This window comes from Anabrus simplex, chromosome 1, assembly GCF_040414725.1.
Source record: "Anabrus simplex isolate iqAnaSimp1 chromosome 1, ASM4041472v1, whole genome shotgun sequence".
NCBI lineage: Eukaryota > Metazoa > Arthropoda > Insecta > Orthoptera > Tettigoniidae > Anabrus > Anabrus simplex.
In genome coordinates, this window is record NC_090265.1 from 144,035,367 (window position 1) to 144,055,771 (window position 20,405).

A 20,405-nucleotide genomic window follows, 5' to 3' on the forward strand; every position below is an offset into this window, starting at 1 on the left:
TGTCTCCTTTGCTGCCACTCATCTCCGTTAGATGGGACTGTTGCTGCATCCCGACTAAAACAGCCTGTCTGAATATTGGCGCAAAGTAGCTGGGGAGTAAGGTAACTCGGCACGTGCTATGTGATTGCCCCTTAAGCGACGGGTACTGCAGCTATACTGCTTTTCAGAACAGTTTAATCCGGATGTAAACAAATAGGCGGAGCACCTTGCCTTTACACGTGGACATAGACATAGTTGATTGGAGAAGCAACCGTCGCACTGCGAGCTCAAAGAAAAGTAGTACGTCGCATTCATTTTATTTTATTTCAGTTTATTACATTTGGAGTGTTTGGATGAGTACGTAATCAAATTAGAATATGGTTGTCATATATACCGGTATATATATGCTTTTTTTATAAAACAGTGATTAAATAACGAGAAATGGAGCAAGAGGTAGGATCTTCGTGTGTAGTAAAGCACAAAAGAGGAAAACCGCTCAGAAGTGACAATAGGCAGTGCATTGTGAATGTGTTCAATAAACTAAGTGAACAGAATCCAGGTTTAGTTATTTATTCAGAAGTTCAGATCTTCGCACTGTTGTCGTATGCGATGCGCAGCCCTGTACGTCCGAACACGAGACGTTCACGGGGTGGAGGTTGGTACTGCATGCTCAGTGAATCACAACCCTCTCTTTGGTGGAGGCGTGGACATACCATGTTTACATGAAGGTTAAACTCTCGTGAAAAGACATGTAGTGAAGAATAAGTTCAGATGATCGTAAGTGGACAGCGATACCCGGGTACCCGGTTCACTCGAAAGCTATTTGCTTTACGTCGCACCGACACAGATAGGTCTTATGGCGACGATGGGACAGGAAAGGGCTAGGACTGGGAAGGAAGCGGCCGTGGCCTTAATTAAGGTACAGTCCCAGCATTTGCCTGGTGTGAAAATGGGAAACCACGGAAAACCATTTTCAGGGTTGCCGGCAGTGGGGTTCGAACCCACTATCTCCCGAATACGGATACTGGCCGCACTTAAGCGACTGCAGCTATCGAGCTCGGTCACTTGAAAGCTGATTCTCGTATTACCAAAGTACGTGTTCGTTACAATTTTGCAATCTGTTGACGGAACAATCATTATTTGGCATAATTATGCATGATTACATTTTGTCGTTCCCTCAAGTTGCTCCTGAGATTCTGAGGCACGACAGTGGACATGTGACCCTCGCCTGCAAGGTCAATAATTTGTGCTGAGAATAAAAGAAAATCTTGTAAGCAATGATGGAGAAACAATACTGCAATTACTATAGAGAATTATGCTTATGAATGTGATAGTATGCTGTTCCCTTTTTGTCACACAGTTACTGAACTTAACCCCCACAGCAGAAAAATACTTCAGGTTAGCTCTTTCCCCCCAGAATAAGGAAGCCATTCCACTATAAATGAACTGCTGTGTGTTCCAAACGTCTTAATGCTTTTATATGCTCATTCTGCACACCTATTAATAGAGATGAACTTTCATAGCTTTCTTATTTCAATGAATATGCATATCTATATGTGTAAAGCAGAATGTCTGTCTGCCTGTCTGTTCCCTTATACAAATCCATACTGTTCCACCAATCAGAACCAAATTTTGTATATTTAACTTTTAGGACCCTGCGGGTAACCCCATCTAGAAGAAATTTTAACATCCCTCTCCATTCCCTAGATTTAGGCCCTTGGTCACATTCACATAGGCTAATATAGGCGAAATATTCAACTTTGTCGTACAAGGACAAGAAAAAGTTCATTTTAAGCCTCGCGACGTGTAGAACAAAACTCGGTGAGGTCCCGAAAACCATCTTTTAAGGGCCTAAAACCAGTCGTTTTGGAGATACTGGCATCACACCACCCCCCTCTAGGAACTGGATGAAGAAATGACCCGCAGTAACCACGGCAACGTCAGGTCAAGGATTCTGCAGTAGAATACAGGCCTGGAGTTCGAAGTAGGCACGTGCGTAAATGTAGGCTAGGCCAAGGTGAGATTCTTCTACACATATGACTGTCTCGAAAAAAAGCACTGTGAAGGTAAGCCAACCCTACGGGTTGTGATCGGGAAGGGCTGGTATATATATATATAAATAATCGAAAATAGTTTCGAATTCATAGGTTTCGGGGTCGCTGAGATGAACATTGACGTTCCGCATGTCGTCAAGTCCAAGTTCAGTCCCCATCGGCATGGGGTTGAGAATGGCTGAAAAAAGTCCAAAATGGCCCAGTTTATGGATTTATGTGTGTGCACCCCTCTGAGCAGGAGAGGAAAGGGGATTAAGTATAAAAGTAATAAGAAACGACCAATATTAAAGTAGAATCCACAGTTTTTGGCATCGCTGAGATGTCGTTTGAGATCAAGTACACCCGCATAGGCACGGGGGTGCGAAGGGGTGAAAAAGGAAATATCCAAAATAACCGAGATTATGGATAAATGTTCCAGCATAGCTTTCAAACAAACAAACAAACAAACAAACAAACAAACAAACAAACAAAACATGACTGTGGGGCAGGACTCCCCTAACTCCATGACTCTTCGGATGCCGTTTAACTCATACTTAAGGCCCGGTGGGAATGGAGGTTGAGAAGGGGTGAAAAAGGAATGTCCAAAATGACCGAGTTAGGAATGTATGTGTTAACTAAAACTGGTGCACACATGACTTACTATACTGTCTGGAAAAACTTTCCATGGGGTAAGACATCCCTAGCACCCCTGGCGGAGCGGATGATACTTAAGCATAATCGAAAACTACGAATATTACTGTCGAATCCACAGTTTTCCGGGTCGCTTAGATGAATACTGACACTCCCGATGCTTTTAAGTTCACAGTCATACCCCATCGCAGCTCTCAACCAAACTCTGTACGGATACGAAAATATATTGTAGGGATAAGACAACCCTGGGGGAGGAGGTGACATGTAAAATAAACGAAAACAGCCGATATTAGTGTCTAATCTACAGTTTTCGGGGTCACTGATATGAATAGTGACACTCTGGATGTCGTTTTAGTCCAAGTTCAGCATCCATCGTCATGGTGATTCAGAAGGGGGTGATAAAGAAAATGTCCAAATTCACTGAGATTAATGTTGTTTACACAGTTTGCGGTGTCGCTAGGTTGATTAGTGGCAGCCCCAGTGACAGTTGGAATCGTGTACATCATATCTACAATGTGACGCGTAAATACATTACGTTATAACTTATTTTCTATTGGCTTTACGTCGCACCGACACAGATAGGTCTTACGGCGACGATGGGACAGGAAAGGGCTACGAATGGGAAGGAAGCGGCCGTGGCCTTAATTAAGGTACAGCCCCAGCATTTGCCTGGTGTGACAATGGGAAACCACGGAAAACCATCTTCAGGGCTGCCGACAGTGGGGTTCGAACTAACTATCTCCCGAATACTGGATACTGGCCGCACTTAAGTGACTGCAGCTATCGAGCTCGGTTAACTTATTTTTATTATTGTTTGAAAGTATCAACTAGCTCCCAGACAATCTGGGCTGCCTAAAGGAAATACTTTACGCCAAAGCAAAATAATTTCAAGCTAAAACGTAAAATTATACACATAACAATATTTCAATTTAAAAATTTAGGTCACAATTAAGAAAACAAAAAAAAAAACCACTTGAAATAAGTAATACAAATCCTGTCCGGCCCCGCGGTGTAGGGGGCAACGCGTCCGCCTGTCACCCGGCGGCCCCGGGTTCGATTCCTGGCCGGGTCAGGGGTTTTTAATTGTAAATGATGAATATGCCTGGGGACTGGGTCTTTGTGTCGTCCTTAACGTTCCTTACCTCACACTTCCGCCATTTACAAAATACACGTAGGTTTCTCACATACGCATGGTGCAAGTAGGGGCAAATATCTTTCTAGGTCGACGCCCCGAACAAATAGTATTAAAAAAAAATTACAAATCCTAAAAGTAAAAGGTGTGAAAGAGAAAATTAGCAAAATTGTAGATGTACTACGTGTGTACAGTATCTTCCAGAATAGCTCTCAACCAAACTTCGTACAAATACGAATTACTATCTCGAAAAACACCTTCTAACAAACCCAAGGGTGGGAATGACGTACAAGAACAATCGAAAACGATCAATATTAGAGTGGAATGCATGTTTCCGCGATCGCCGAGTTGTATTGGGGCACTCTGGATGCCGTTTAAGTACCAGTTCAGCTGCGTAGGCATGGCGAGAAGTGGTGATGAAGAAAATGTCCAAACTTACCGAGATTAGTTTGATTAACGAGAAAGAAAATAATCCATAAGATCTGAAATTAAACAACAATAACTTCTAAACTACAAAAAATAGTTCTTAATAACACATCTACAAAAATTCTCTTCATACATAACTGAAATTGAAAACCAACAACAGTTTTGCCAGTCATTGATCGGGTCAGGGATGTAATGAATGAATCATATATAGGATATTAGTACGATGGGGTCACCACTCCCAAAGCGATTTATTAATGACTGATAGAGGCTATGAAATGAGAATGGAGAGTGTTGCTGGAATGAAAGATGACAGGGAAAACCGGAATACCCGGAGAAAACCTGCCTCGCCTCCGCTTTGTCCAGCACAAATCTCACATGGAGTGACCGGGATTTAAACCACGGTATGCAGCGGTGAGAGGCCGACGCGCTGCCGTCTGAGCCACGGAGGCTCTTCACACATAATAAACTGGTAATAAAATACCTAAAGGAAACAATAAAATGCCCGTGCAGCGCCGGGTAATATAGGTAGTCTTGAACATAAACATTTTATTTTGGAATGTTGGTTTCTCGACTATACAATTTTATTTACAGCTTCTACACTGATAAGCCGTGGGATGGTATCTAAACCGCGTAAATTAGTATACTCAAGTCTAGGAAACATTCGATTAGGTCTCACAAAGAAATCGCTCAGACACGTAATTCTGCAAGCTAGCATGTAGGTTACGTAATCCTCTCACTTGTTTGCTTCGGTCACAACACGTCACAGACGAGCAGCATCGTTGAATCTGTGCACGCCCCTTTGCTTCACGTGTTCTTCGCCATTTCAAGGTCACTGAACCATGGTTACTCATCTCAGTTAGAAGCTTGTTGTGTTCACAATGACTAACAAGTTGTGAATATTGTTTTTAACGGCACCTCCTAACAGTAGCGGTGAAAGGAAGAGGGAGAGGATGTCGGCAGAAGGAAGGGGCCTAACATCTAGTTTATCGGCCCCTAATGGTCAGAAATGAGACGAAATGTAATGACAATTTAAAAGTCAGAAACTCTTCCACTGACCAGAATTCAAAACTTGAAGAATCAATGGATGAATATGAATTTAAAATATTCAGCGGATCCAACTCGCAATATTGAAAGTTAAAAAATTCCAAAATTAATCCACTGACTAGAATAAAAAAAGAGGCGATGAACAATGAATATGCACTTGAAACAATCAGTGGATTCGACCCGCAATGCCCCACATTCCCTGAAACTACCGGTATCTTAAAACAATAGTCTATACTGACCAAGGGGCTGCTTCCATACAATCCTGAATCGATGACGCTTGTCTGAAGGCGTCCAAAATCCAGGTCAACGGCCCTCATAATGGTGATCGCTAGGAAAGCAAGAACCATGGTATTTCTCATGTACGGTACTAATCAAAAGTAACGTAGACTTAGGGTGCTCCACGCATTGTCGTACTACTCACAGGTAATCTTATACGCACAGGTAAGGCAGACCTATGGTGTTTCTCACATTACGGCGCCACTCATAGGTAACACAAACCTATGGTGTTCCTCACATAGGTGTTCTAATCACAGACAGCGCAAACCCACGGTGTCGCTCATATAGTGGTACTAATCACAGGTAACGCCCAGATCCGTTGTGTTTCTCACAACTGTACTTATCACAGGCAACGTAAGCCCGTGGTATTCCGCATATAGTGGTACTAATCACGGGCACTGTAAAACCCATACTGATTCACAATCTGTTTCTACTAATCACAAACCTGTTGTGTACCTAACATAGTGGTACTACTAGCAAGTAAAGGCAGCCCATGGTGTTCCTCACATGACTGTACTAATTACAAGAAGTCTCATGGTTCTAATTCAATCATCACTTGGTCGCCCGTTCTAGCAGCATCTTACGACAGACAGGGGATACCGTGGGTGTATTCTTTGTCTGCGTCCCCCATCCTCAGGAAGAAAGAAAGAAAGAAAGAAAGAAAGAAAGAAAGAAAGAAAGAAAGAAAGGAAACCTGGGAAGATGAAGGACCCACTAGCTTCATAAACAGTAAGTGCCGGAGTCGAAGGAGAGAAAGAGCTCGCCAAGCGAAGCGAGTTTGGAAAGACTACAGAAAATTGACAAATCTCAGCTGAATACCCGCGGTACATCACAATAGATGTGACAAACACAGAGGACCTAAGGGACAGAGTAGGCTTAATACGTTTCCCCCTCGGTTATGAATAGACTGCATAATGTTACCTGGGATTGTTTATGCCTACTGCTGTATGCTTACCACATACATACTTGAGAACCGAGATACAGGGACAATATCAAGAAAGGGCGAAAGAAATGTGACAGCCAGAGCAATTGAATAAAAAAAAAGCGTCACAAGTTACCACTAAATCACTGAATTCTCTCCCTCCAGCAGAATTGATATCAAGGGTAGTGTCCTCTGCTCTGTTTACATTCGTATTAACTCTACCAATATTGAGTTAATAATAACCAGACCGGCCACTGACGGGTGTTTTTATTAATGTTATAGAAATAACGAATTTGTAATACATACATGCATCTTCATTATAGATTTATGCCTTTCAACATTCAGTCTGCAAGCCTCTGTGAACTTACTAAACGCCGCTACAATCCTCTATTTGTAACTAACTTTTCCAGTTCTATACCTCTTATCTGTAAATCATTAGAAACCGAGTCTAATAATCGTCGTCTTGGTCTCCCTCTATTTCTCTTACCTTCCATGAAGGAGTTCATTATTAACCTAGGTAACCTAACGTCCTCCATTCGCCTCACATGACCGCACCACCGAAGCCGGTTTATGCGCACAGCTTCATTAACAGAGTTCATTCCTAACTTAGCCTTTATTTCCGCATTCCGAGTACCCTCCTGCCTCTGCTCCCACTCGTTTGTACCACCGATCGTTCTCGCTACTTTCATGTTTGTTACTTCTAACTTATGAATAAGATATCCTGAGTCCACTCACCTTTCACTCCCGTAAAGCTAAATTGGTCTGAACACAGACCGGTGTAAAGATAGTTTCATCCTGGAGCTGACTTCCTTCTTACAGAATATTGTTGATCGCAACTGCCAGCGCACATCATTAGCTTAGCTACACCTTGAATCAATACAACTATAGTACCATCCTGGGAGAATACACATAAATACTTGAAATTATCTATCTGTTCCAGCTCTGTATTCCCAACCTGACATTCAATCTATTAGGTTTCTTACCTACTGTCATCACTGCAGTCTTGCAAAGGCTAATTTTCATAGCATACTCATTGCAACCATTTTCAAGTTCCAAGATATGAAACTGCAGACTTTAAGTACAATTCGCTTTTAAGACCAAGTAGTTGGCATAGGAGAAACTTCTGACCACTTTTTCACCTGCCTGAATCCCTTCCTGCCATTTTATACCTTTTAGTAGATGATCCATGTAAGCTTAAGCAACAAAGGTGAAAAATTACAGCCTTGCCTGTAGGTACCTTGAAATCATTCTACCATCAATTCACACCACAGTCCAATTGTCAATATACGTGCCTTATATCGCAATAATCTACACTTAATCCTAAAGCCCCCAGTACAACGAACATCTTTCCCCTCGGTACACTGTCATACCTTCTCTAGATTTACGAAACAAACATAACTGTCTATTCCTCTCGTACCATTTCTCATTACCTGGCGCATACTGAAAATCAGATCCTGACAGCCACTCCGTGGTCTGAAACCAATGAAATGAACTCGATGTTGAAATCCTCCCTGTTTGCTTGCTTATGGATAGGTGCAATTACTGCGTTCGTCCAACCAGAAGGTACCTTACCAATGCTCCATGCTAATCTTATTACTCTATTAAGCCATTTCATCCCTGTCTTCCCACTGTATTTCATTACTAGCAAATGTACCCGTGCTTCGCTCCGGCATTCTAGATTATATGCGGATATATACGTAAAATAATGTACACCCAGTGCGTAACAATATATTAAATTGCATGTCTCTTAGCGTTATCCAAGAAACACCACGGGGAGGACCCCATACGCTGGTTCCTATGTAAGGTGCGCGTTGGGAAGTTTCTATGATAATGGCAGGCCTACTGCCATTCACAATGGAGATGGGAGTTTTCATTACAAAGACACGCCCGTTCTGCTAATGCCATGCACAGTCGAGCTGAGGACGTGTCGTGGTGTTAGACCGATTCGTGAAATCTGAATTCTTTGACCTGTAAAGATTTCAGTTCCAGAAAAATATACATTTGATACAAAAATAAAAATTTGTCTCATTTAAAAGGGCTTGAAAAAGCATTAACATTTCTTAGTAAAATTACAATAACACCAGTTTTTATTGCGAAGGTATGGGCGGCAATCCACTTAATTTCAAAGTTTTAGAAAGTAAAGACGTTCTTTTTCTTCTTCAGTTACTAATAAATTGTTTACGATGAAGTATGTCTCTGGTGTTTCAGGCATACTTTAGCACTGATTTGATCGCCATTTTTATGTTTCCCGGGCCAAAAATAGAACATTCAGTGAAATTCAGTACATCCTGTTAAAGATTTAAATCCAAACGCATAGTTACTTGTGTGACATCGCGGAGCGAGCTTTTAACATCTGCTCTTCAGGTTGCTCCATAGCATTTCGTTGGGTCAAAGGACATAAGTGGAGTTTTCGGCACTGAAAACCTGACGTACTAGCCAAACGCGGTGCATCGGAAGGGCTATTTACAGCGCTGCAACTCCCATGGATGGATTTTATTCCCACTATTCGACAACAAATTCGTCACAAACGATCTACGGCATGGGAAACATCTCAACTGCATAAAGATAGAGCTTATGCTCTCGTACAACCCAACATCCCTCCTAAGCCATGGTATTATAAGTTTCATCGGTCACGAGGTCTAACTGTATCCGTCATCCGAATGCGGCTCAATCATGGATCATTCCCTTCACATCTCCATCGCATAGGAGTTTTGGCTTCACCGCGCTGTCGATGTCAGTATGCGGAGGATGGAGATCTCAACCACATTTTGTTTAAGTGCGGCCTTTATGAAGCTTCTGGACGCCGCTTTTTATCTAAACTATCTGATCTACAAGTGCCGTTCCCGACCAGCGCTGCATTGGTGTTGCACGGTGAAAACAATTCAGTTCTCAATGCTGCGATGGACTTTTTGAGAACCGCGGAAATCAGAATTTGACTTTGTGCTCTTCGCATTGTTGCCAGTGTTTTGTGTTGTGTTTTGTTTTGTGTTCGATTCGTTCTCCCCCTCTTCTTCCGGAAGAGAGATTCAGTGTAGTGTTCTCTACTTGAAGACTGTGGCAATTTGATTTTCATTCTTATATGTCCTTTGCACTGACAATTTATTTTTTTGTATGTGTGCTGTGAGTGTTCATAGATGATCAAATGTTGTACCAACAAAGGACAATTAAATAAATTCTTAAAAATAAAGAAATGAAAAAATTAAATTCCCTTCCAAAAGTTTTTGAAACAGTGTATGCTTTCCCTATTATCCTGGATGGTGAACATATAACCCCTGTAGATTTCTTAAGATTCGTCGATTAAATGAGATTAACCTCCATTACCAAGTTGATGTAAGAAGTCTGAGAATCAGAATTAATCTCTTTTTATCCACTTGTGTTAAACAACGCAAATATTTTAAATACTGATCAAATTGGTGGAAAATATTGTTTAAACTTCCCACCGTAAATTACATCACTTTTGCGTCAGATAATTCTATATATATGGAGCTTTGTATTTTGTTGTACATTACAAGCAGACTTTTGAAAAAAAATATGGGAGAAAATTCTAATGTAATGACCCACATCAATATTGTCAGCGAAAAGTAAATTGCAAATGATACTCGCAGTATCGGAGCCTCCGTGGCTCAGACGGTAGCGCGTCGGCCTCTCACTGCTGGATACCGTGGTTCAAATCCCGGTCACTCCATGTGAGATTTGTGCTGGACAAAGCGGAGGCGGGACAGGTTTTTCTCCGGGTACTCTGGTTTTCCCTGTCATCTTTCATTCCAGCAACACTCGCCATTCTCATTTCATAGCATCTATCATTCATTAATAAATCACTTTGGAAGTGGCGACCCCATCGTACTAATAGCTTATATCTGCTTCATTCATTCCATCCCTGACCCGGTCAATGACTGGAAAACAGGTTGTAGGTTTTCATGTTCATACTCGCAGTATCGTATCCAGAACTTATTTGGCTATGTAGAATATACACAAATGATGAGGAAATAATTGACTAACACAGTGTAATTCAACACGACCAGCGTACTCGTCGTCTAGAAACAGCAAATTTGTATATCCCTGAATGGTGAAGTACGCATAACTTCCCCATTCACGTGTAATTTTTTCGACTACTTGAAACTGAATATCACGATGATGATTGTATGTATTGAGTGAAGAATGTGAATCAGCACAAATGAACTATCACCTATCAACAACATGCATTCCACGGACAAAATAACCCCATAGCCATAGTATAATTCTTGGCGTTTCTTAGCGATTGTTCCAATACATTGCACGATTTAAACTATTACCGTAACCTCGTAACCTAGGGCTATGAAATTACACGGGAGTTCCCGGAAGTACAAAGCACTAAACAGAACGTGTATATGCAGCGTAATACCTCACAAAGGAGTTACAACGCTGGACGCTTATTAATGATTGTTCTTATTCATAGCACGAAGTTAACTGTAAATTTATATGAAACATAAAATGCTCGGTTTACATGAAGCAACAATTTGAGAGATTTCTGAATACACGACGGAATCCCCAAATCGTACCTTCAAATCATTTCTGTACATCCAGTATTGAAAATAGTTGTACATCAGTTCGTTGGACTTAACTAGAGAAGTACACATTTATTGAAATTACACTGAAGAAATACACAGAGGTAACGAAGAGCAAAACCATGAGATTTAAAAAAATGTAGAGGAATAAGAATCCCAAAGAACATAGACCGACAATACTGAAGAGGTGACAACATCCATAGCCGTACCAACATAGCTTAACCTCTCTGCCAATCGGCGAACTAAGTAAACATGCATCATACGATTATATTAAAAGCTCCTAAAAAAATCAGTCAAAAATGTTATACATTTATGGGCAAAAACCTTTCATTTATAATGTAAATCGGTTCAGCAAACACCGCAGGCAGACTGTTCCAAGAAATGATCTTGTGTTTTAAAATTATAGATTATAGTTTTGAAAAACGTAAATTAAAATAACAAAATACATATGTATACAGGAGTTAACTCTGGCAATTAGCTACGGTAGTGAATGCCGTTAGTGTGCACGGCCTTGCAAAAAATGCTATTTATTTAAAAACCAAAAAACCTTCAGCAGGTTTGCTTAAGTAGAAGTACTCGTACCCGATAAACTCGAAGACCGGAATGACTCCGTCAGGAAAGGTGAAATGTTTATTATCATAGGCACACGAATTCTGAGAAAAAAAGTCTGCCTATTATCACGATCTGTATAATAGAGACCTTTTACATTGTAAACAGGTAAATAGGGTAGCTTCGAAACGAGCTGTCAAATTTGATGTAGGATTAGAACCAACTAAGTAATTTCCAGAACGAGCTTTCGGGTCTCGTCTATAATTGTTTCTTGGAGTATATAAAGTCAATACTACAGCTATTCAACATACACAGAGAAAAATCTGTAAATATCAGCAGGACGACGCAGTACAACAACCCAAAAGCCTACTCTGGAGATTGCAGTCAAGCCATGCATAGGAACTTTACTACAGAAGGAAGTAATTAAACGTAGAGAACTGATGACAAAATGCGCACTTTTAAAAGTAATTGAAATTGTCGGAGAGAAAATTTATTCAAGAATTGAATTTTACGTAATGTTAATATGATTCACGGTCCTTTACTTTCAACCGCCTATGTGGAATCTAAACCTCCATAAATTTCGCATGGGCTGGAAATAACGACTAATATGAGGAAATTTAAAGATGCTCAAATACGCGAGCCTCGTATCGGTAGATTTACTGTCACGTAAAATAACTCCTGTGGGACAAAATTGCGGCACTTCGGCGTCTCGGAAAAAGTAATTAGTGGGACGTTAAGCTATTATTATTATTATTATTATTATTATTATTATTATTATTATTATTGTTGTTGTTAGGGAAAACAATGTAATTGTAAATTTACTATTCTTACGTGTAAATACATGTACATCGGCAGGAATTCCTCCCCCTATTTGAAACCGAAGTACAGAGTTCGAAATCTTAGTGCAAATTAGCCTAGCTGCTAGATTAGAGTAAGAATATATATATTGCTAGTTGCTTTACGTCGCACCGACACAGATAGGTCTTATGGCGACGATGGGACAGGGAAGGCTAGGATGGGGAAGGAAGCGAGCGTGGCCTTAATTAAGGTACAGCCCCAGCATTTGCCTGGTGTGAAAATGGGAAACCACGGAAAACCATTTTCAGGGCTGCCGACAGTGGGGTTCGAACCTACTATCTCCCGAATACTGGATACTGACCGCACTTATAAGAATACTGATCTGCATTTAGGGCTGTCGCTCAGGTGAGAGACTCCCAATCAATTGTTTACCGCGCGTGTGTGTGTGTGCGTGTGTGTGTGTGTGTGTGTGTGTGTGTGTGTGTGTGTGTGTGTGTTTCTCTGCGGGGTCGGGTATGAAGCGAGATGAATCTTCGCAGCGAGTTTTTACAACTGGATGCCCTTCCTGAGATCAACCTCATCAGAGGAGTTAATGAGATGAAACGAAATAACGTCATAGCCTATAAGATAGTAGGAAGGGAGAGGGTGAAACGCAGTGCCCGCACCTAGCCTGCTCCTCTCGAACGGCACCAAGGAGTCTGCTCATCGCTTTACGTTGCCATCAGACAGACGAATCACTACCAACAGCGTCATATGGCCTTACTCCATAAGAACACTGCGGAGAGCTTGGAAATGAATCCAGGAGTTTGGCACGCAATCTAGTGATTATGAACCACTCTTAAACCTGCCGGCCAACATTCTGATGGTGACTTTTTCCGACTAACGGGACTCGAACCGTTTAACCACGGTGTCAGACTACATAGACATGGCGCTGTAACCATGGCCACGAGGCGGATACCTAGTATTTTTTGAAACTATTCCAGGTACTCTGAAATTTATCGATTATGAACATTTGCCTCAATTCGTCGTAATAAATTCCAATGTGATCTACGTATGACGGTGTTTCCTACCTTCAAAAGCTCTTTGCTAGTTGCTTTACGTCGCACCGACACAGATAGGTCTTATGGCGACGATGGGACAAGGAAGGGCTAGGAGTGGGAAGGAAGCGGCCGTGGCCTTGATTAAGGTACAGCCCCAGCATTTGCCTGGTGTGAAAATGGGAAACCACGGAAAACCATTTTCAGGGCTGCCGACAGTGGGGTTCGAACCTACTATCTCCCGAATACTGGCCGCACTTAAGCGACTGCAGCTATCGAGCTCGGTCTTCAAAAGCTCAACTCAAGGTTATCCGCGTACTAATTCTATTCCACGTCATTCCAATGACATATCGGATCATACCGCTTAGTCCAGCAGCTCCCCTCCTCCACCCCGGAATGATTATAAGCGGGGTTAAAAGTCAGGTTGTGAGTTTCACAATAACAAAAGTCCTCTCAGTTTAATTACTGCGTTGATGGGGTGAAAGTTCCTTTTGGGGATCATTGTACATACCTAAGTACCGAGCTCGATAACTGCAGTCGCTTAAGTGCGGCCAGTATCCAGTAATCGGGAGATCGTGGGTTCGAGCCCCACTGTCGGCAGCCCTGAAGATGGTTTTCCGTGGTTTCCGATTTTCACACCAGGCAAATGCCGGGGCTGTACCTTAATTAAGGCCACGGCCGCTTCCTTCCACTTCCTAGGCCTTTCCTATCCCATCGTCGCCATAAGACGTATCTGTGTCGGCGCGACGTAAAACAAATAGCAAAAAAAAAAAAGAAAACCTAAGTGTTAATATAAAGAAAGCTCTTCATTCGGGTAATCACATAAATATGATTGTAAATAAAAGGTGCAGATTTCTGCACATGGTTATGAGGGTATTTAGGGGTTGTAGTAAGGATGTAAAGGGGAGGGCACATAAGTCTCTGTTAAGAACCCTAATAGAGTATGGTTCCAGTGTATGGGACCCTCATCAGGATTACTCGATTCAAGAACTGGAAAAAATCCACAGAAGAGCAGCTCGGTTCGTTCTGGGTGATTTCCGACAAAAGAGTAGCGTTACAAAAATGTTGCAAAGTTTGGGCTGGGAAGACTTGGGAGAAAGGAGACGAGCTGCTCGACTAAGTGGTATGTTCCGAGCTGTCAGTGGAGAGATGGCGTGGAATGACATCAGCAGACGAATAAGTCTGAGTGGTCTTTAAAAGTAGGAACAATCACAATATGAAGATAAAGTTGGAAATCAAGAGGACAAATTGTGACAAATGTTCGTTTATAGAAAGGGGAGTTAGGGATTGCAACAACTTACCAAGGGAGTTGTGCAATAAATTTCCAATTGCTTTGCTATCATTTAAGAAAATACTAGGAAAACAACAGATAGGGAATCTGCCACCTGTGCGACTGCCCTAAATGCAGATCAGCAGTAATTGTTTTGTTGTGTTGATTTGACTCCTTACTCCCAAGTCTTCTCAGCCCAAAATATGCAACATTATCTTGAAACTATTTTTTTTTGTCGGAAATCAGCCAGAACAAATCGCGCTACTTTCCAATGGACCTTCTCCAGTTCTCGCATCAAGTAATTCTGGTGAGGCTCCCGTACACTGGAACCAAACTCCAAATGAGGTCTTACCACAGACTCATACGCCCTCTCCTTTTTATCCTTACTACTACCCCTAAATACCATCATAACCATGTGAAATTATCTGCACGATATCCCTGATGACAAATTCGGTGTTTACCCAACAAAGTTCTATAAAACTCGGCAACAGATTACGCTGAGGTTCCTTTTTTCTATTTATTTCAAGTCCCACTAACACAGACAGGTTTTACGTCGACGATGGGATATGAAGGGGTCTAGAACTAGAAAAGATGTTACTGTAGCCCTTGCATTTCCTAGTGTGAAAAGAGGAAACCACAGAAAAACATCATCATGACTGCCGACAGTGAGGTTCGAACCCACTACCTCCCGAATGCAAACTGACAGCTAGTGACCCCAACCGCGCACAGGTTTTTCTTTTTACCCAGTGCTTTAACGTCGAACCAACACATCGAAGGTTTTCGGTGACGCAAGGACTAGAATTGAGAAGGCAGTGTCTGTAGCCTTAATTAAGGTACAGACCCAACATTAGCCTGGCGTTAAAATGGAAAACCACGGAAAACCATCTTCAGGGCTGCCGACGGTGGGATTAGAACCTACTATCTCCCGAATGAAAGTTCACAGCTATCTGACACGTACCACGCAGCCAACTCTCTCAGTGCTGGTAGAGTAAAAGGGAACGTCGTAATTGACAGCCCAATAACACGAAACCTTACAGGTTTACGTGGCTGTTGATTCCGCGATCGAAACTACGCGACCTCCAGTTTTATGTGGAATTCGAACAACTGGGATGTAACTCTCCATTTCAAAACTATTTCTGCATCAGCTTGGATAGTATCCGAGATCTTGGGTACAAAAAGCCAACTCACTATCCACTAGGACTAGGCCATCGGCGCCAGGTAGTTGTAATGTAAATGACAGGCAGTTGAAGATGTGCTGGAATTTGAACGACACAAATGGGAATGGTTCCGAAATCTGGATATCTAAGATAAAAGCTGTAATGGAGAAGAGACGTCAAAAAAATGTGCTGGTAAACGATAAGTATTAAGAACAGTTAGACTAATCCCTGATGGAATTTTCCCGATATGAGAGAAATTAAATCATGGTGACTACAAGTAGGAAAAGTATCGAGAATTATTGCTGGTATCGAGAGAAGCAGGATATTGATAATGCATTAGTAACGGTAAAATTAAGATTAAATACTTAGTACGACATGAACGAGGGGCCGTGACAGCTGAGAGACGTTGTCACTGGCCCCTTAGTATGACTGCCTTGATATGAATCTAAGCCAAATCCATGTGGAAATTTCAACATGCAACGTTAGTTCGGATTCTGCGGAAACTGGAGCTTCCGTAACTAAAAACAATTCCGAAAATCCACAAGCTCGTTTCTCTTTACATCTTGGATGAAGCGGTTGGAAATGAGAGACAAAGTCATTAAACAAACGAGGTGTTGTTAGGAGAGGGTGGCTCAGACAGTGAGGCGTTGGCCTTCTGATCCCAACTTGGCAGGTTCGATCCTTGCTCAGTCCGGTGGTATTTGAAGGCGCTTAAATACGACAGCCTCGTGTGGGTAGATTTACTGGCACATAAAAGAACTTTCGTGGGACTAAATTCCAGCACCCCGGTGTCTCAATAAACCGTAAAAGGAGTTAGTGCGACGTAAAGACAATATTATTATTATTATTATTATTATTATTATTATTATTATTATTATTATTATTATTATTATTAGGAGACAAATGGAAGCTCATAAGTAGATTTACTGTCAATAAATAAACTATAATTAGACTAAAGTATTGCCCGACTGGTTGGCAAATGGCTGAATGGTCAGCGTGGTGGCATTCGGTTTAGAGGGCCTCTGATTCAATTCCCGACTGGGCCGGAAATGTTAACTGTGTATGGTTAATCGGTGTGGCTCAGGGACTGGGTATTAGCGTTAATACAATTCTCTTCAATTACATACAACACGCTAGCAATTTCCACAGATACGCGTAATAGTGAATACATCCCTGCACATAACGTTGGTGTCAGGAAGGGCGTCCGGACGTAAAACAGGGCTAAATCAACATGAATCAAAATAAATAAATAAATAAATAAATAAATAAATAAATAAATAAATAAATAAAGCCAGGAAGGAGGAGTTTGACTATAATATAAATTTAGATTGAAGAATCGGCTGAGTAAGTTATTATAGTGGTTTAGCATCGTACCAACACATCGAAAATTATCGACGACGCAAGGATGGGAAAAGTCTGGGATCGGGAAGGTAGCAGCCACAGCCTTACGGTCTTGTCCCAACATTTGCCTGGTGTGAAAATGAGAAACCACGGGAAAACCATCTTCAGGGCTGCCGACGGTGGGATTCGAACCCATCATCTCCCGACTGCAAGCTCACGTCTACGTGACTAACCTGTAGAAGACATACTGTGCGCTGCGAAATCAGAATAACGGAGACATGGTTTGCAGGCAGAGTTCTCAAACATATCGCTGAGGATCTACCCACAAAGGCTTATATAAATAATGATGCATAGTATTCTTCAACAATAGTAAGAGGAAGAACCTACTGGTCGAGCTAAAGTAAGGGACTTGCTCTTTCTTCCGCAGTAAATCAATGCAGTCACACGTAGTACAGTGACAAAGCCCGCTCAGGAACTTGGTATAGCCTAGGTTCCGGCTGCAGGCCGGCATCCATTGTACTGAAAGGCTGCAACAGCGAATTCCTTCTTCTAGCTAGAACGTGTCCTGAACTCTGCGTTCGACCTTGGAGCGGCTTTCACTCACTTCCCCTCAGCTGTGGCCCGCATTGCGCTGCTCCAAGCTCGCCAGCCATAAAAAAAAGTGAGAAAAAAAAGCAGCAAGCGCGCACATACACGGACAAGGAGCACAGACTGATCGCGCAGAGAGAAACAAGGTTACATAAACTATTTCCAAGACGTTTAAATTGTGCTGTCAAGAGGGAACTCCCACCTAGTTCCTCCGGAATCACTGTGGTCGACTTGTATCTCTCTATCCGCCACCGAAGAGGTGTTATGAATTATCGATCATCGACCTAGATTTATAACAGAGATTACGGATAATCAACTTGATATAGACAAGTTTGACACAAGTCTGTCTGCGGGAACTAGTTACGATTTATCTGTATGTCTATCAGAAGCAGATTCGGTATATCGAGTATACATTGAATAGGCAGAATAATCAGTCTTGTTTTACAATTGGCTGTACATCGCACCGACACAGATAGGTCTTATGGCTACGATAGGACAGGAAAGAGCTAGGAGTGGGAAGGAAGCGGCCGTGGCTTTAATCGGGGTAAAGCCTCAGCATTTACCTGGTGTGAAAATGGGAAACCACGAGGGAACATCTTCAGAGCTGCCGAGAGTGGGGTTCGAACCCATTATCTCCCGAATGCATGCTTACAACTGATAATCAGTACTACGCAGAAATGTAGTCCAAGAACAATACAAAAAAGATAGATAGGTTTCACCATATTTCACGAACAATGCCAACAACTATTATTATTGAAAATCCACAGCCTGTTTCCAGTCATTTGACCGGGTCAGGAATGAAATGAATGACGCCCCCATCTAGCGGCGAGGATAGGAATTGTGCCGGCTGCCGAGGTCCGTCGCACTCCTCTAGAGCAATGATTACTGAATGACAGATGGAATGAAATGAAATGATATTGGAGAGTGTTGCTGGAATGAAATATGACAGGGAAAAGCGGAGTACCCGGAGAAAATCCTGTCCCGCCTCCGCTTTATCCAGCACAAATCTTACATGGAGTGACCGGGATTTGAACCACGGAACCCAGCGTTGAGAGGCCGGCGCCATGGAGGCTCTCTATTATTATTATTATTATTATTGTTGTTGTTGTATTAACACCGCTGACTTATTACACCGCGGAACTCCAATGTGAACGGTCAAAATTCGGGGCGTTGCGAACGATGCCCTCCAGTGAATCTTAGGAAAGTACGATAGATTAAACCATCATTTAAGATACAGAAAATAGCCTGCAATATATCAATAGGATCTGAAATATTATATCACCGTTAATCTTGCGGAGTTGCTCAGTAATACGTGGCTGAGAGCAATCTCGCTTTGAAATACATAAAAGTTAATCGCATGGAAAACCTAAATAACTCCCACTAATTTCATCAGGGTGTATCAAAACAGTGACACTTGGTTTGCAGAATGCTGAGGAAGGACTATCAGCGCATCTTTTTCTCTTGTCAACCATCCATGCCTAACAACCTGTTCATTTCCTGCTACTTTAGTAGCTCAAAACTCGAATAAGACTCTATACGAAAGCTAGAAAATATAAAATACATTAATCTCATTACAGACAGTTATCTTTCAGCGTTCAGTCTGCAAGCCACTGCGAATTGAAATTATTAACCATATCTATACAATAAGACAATATTTACGCTGAGGCCATTAAATATTTTATGACTTTTTCGTAAGAATTTGCATTAGTGTTTCATCACTGTTCCCTTATGAATTTCCCAGTTATTTCACGTTTCACTTTCATTAACAAAAATGTATGCCTACAAAATTACACTTTTTTCATTTTGACGTAAGAAGCTGGGAAAAAGTCAGAATAAACCAAGCCAGTGACGTCAGACCACGTCAGTTTGCAGAGCAGGCAATGATTTGACCGGATAATCACGTAAAATAAACACAGAATGCGGCGTGAAGACATTTAGCGGTGCACGATTGCAGTACCTGCAATATCTGTCAGGCTGTGTCGCTTTAAAACCAAGCGGAGAGAAGAGGAAGCTCGAACAACACAATACTATAAGGTCACAACAAAACTATATTAACAGCAGTCCGGTAATAAGGGTAAAGCAAACATTTAGAGTAACAAGATTTTGTAGACAAATATACCGGTAATACACATGCTAATCCGGTTCCATTACAACTGTATCACATTCCATAATCCACTGATGCTCTACTGAGGAGATATCTACATCAGGAGAGTACACTAACACACATCAGACACATAACATACCTCTTGGTAGACAAGACAGGTATATTAAAGGAAAGCTGGCAGACAGGTTAGCACTAGCAAGAGAGTAAACGTCGCAGCTCAACACAACGACAATACACGACACGCACTAACCCAACAGCACGGAACGGGATCTGCCCAGACCGCTGCAAGCTCAAGTCGACTGGATGAGTGCGCGCGCACCCGCCTGCTGTGTGACGTCACCGGCTCTCTCCACCATTATTCAATACAATAGCAAAGAAGGGAAATTTGATGAAGTGGGGGACGCAAGAAGGGTAGGAATGTATAAAAAGAGGAAGGTATTCTCAATTTAGTACCAATTTCTCCACCTGTTAGCCTATGTAGTAGCAAGAAGCGGGGTCACCTTACCTGCTCTTGTGTCGAAGTAAGACAGCTGTGTTGCCAGGAAGTCTCGAAA

General features: G+C 41.9%; 1 protein-coding gene across 3 annotated transcripts in view; it reads right to left on the minus strand.

The window, feature by feature from the left end:
* Window positions 1–20,120, minus strand: part of LOC136885079 (uncharacterized) — a 1,401,330-nt gene extending 1,381,210 nt beyond the window's left edge. For all 3 annotated transcript variants that reach the window (XM_067157511.2, XM_067157504.2, XM_067157532.2), the window contains exon 1: window positions 19,991–20,120. The gene's annotated coding sequence lies outside the window, so the exon portion shown is untranslated. The remainder of the gene's footprint in view (window positions 1–19,990) is intronic.
* Window positions 20,121–20,405: the final 285 nt, after the last annotated feature.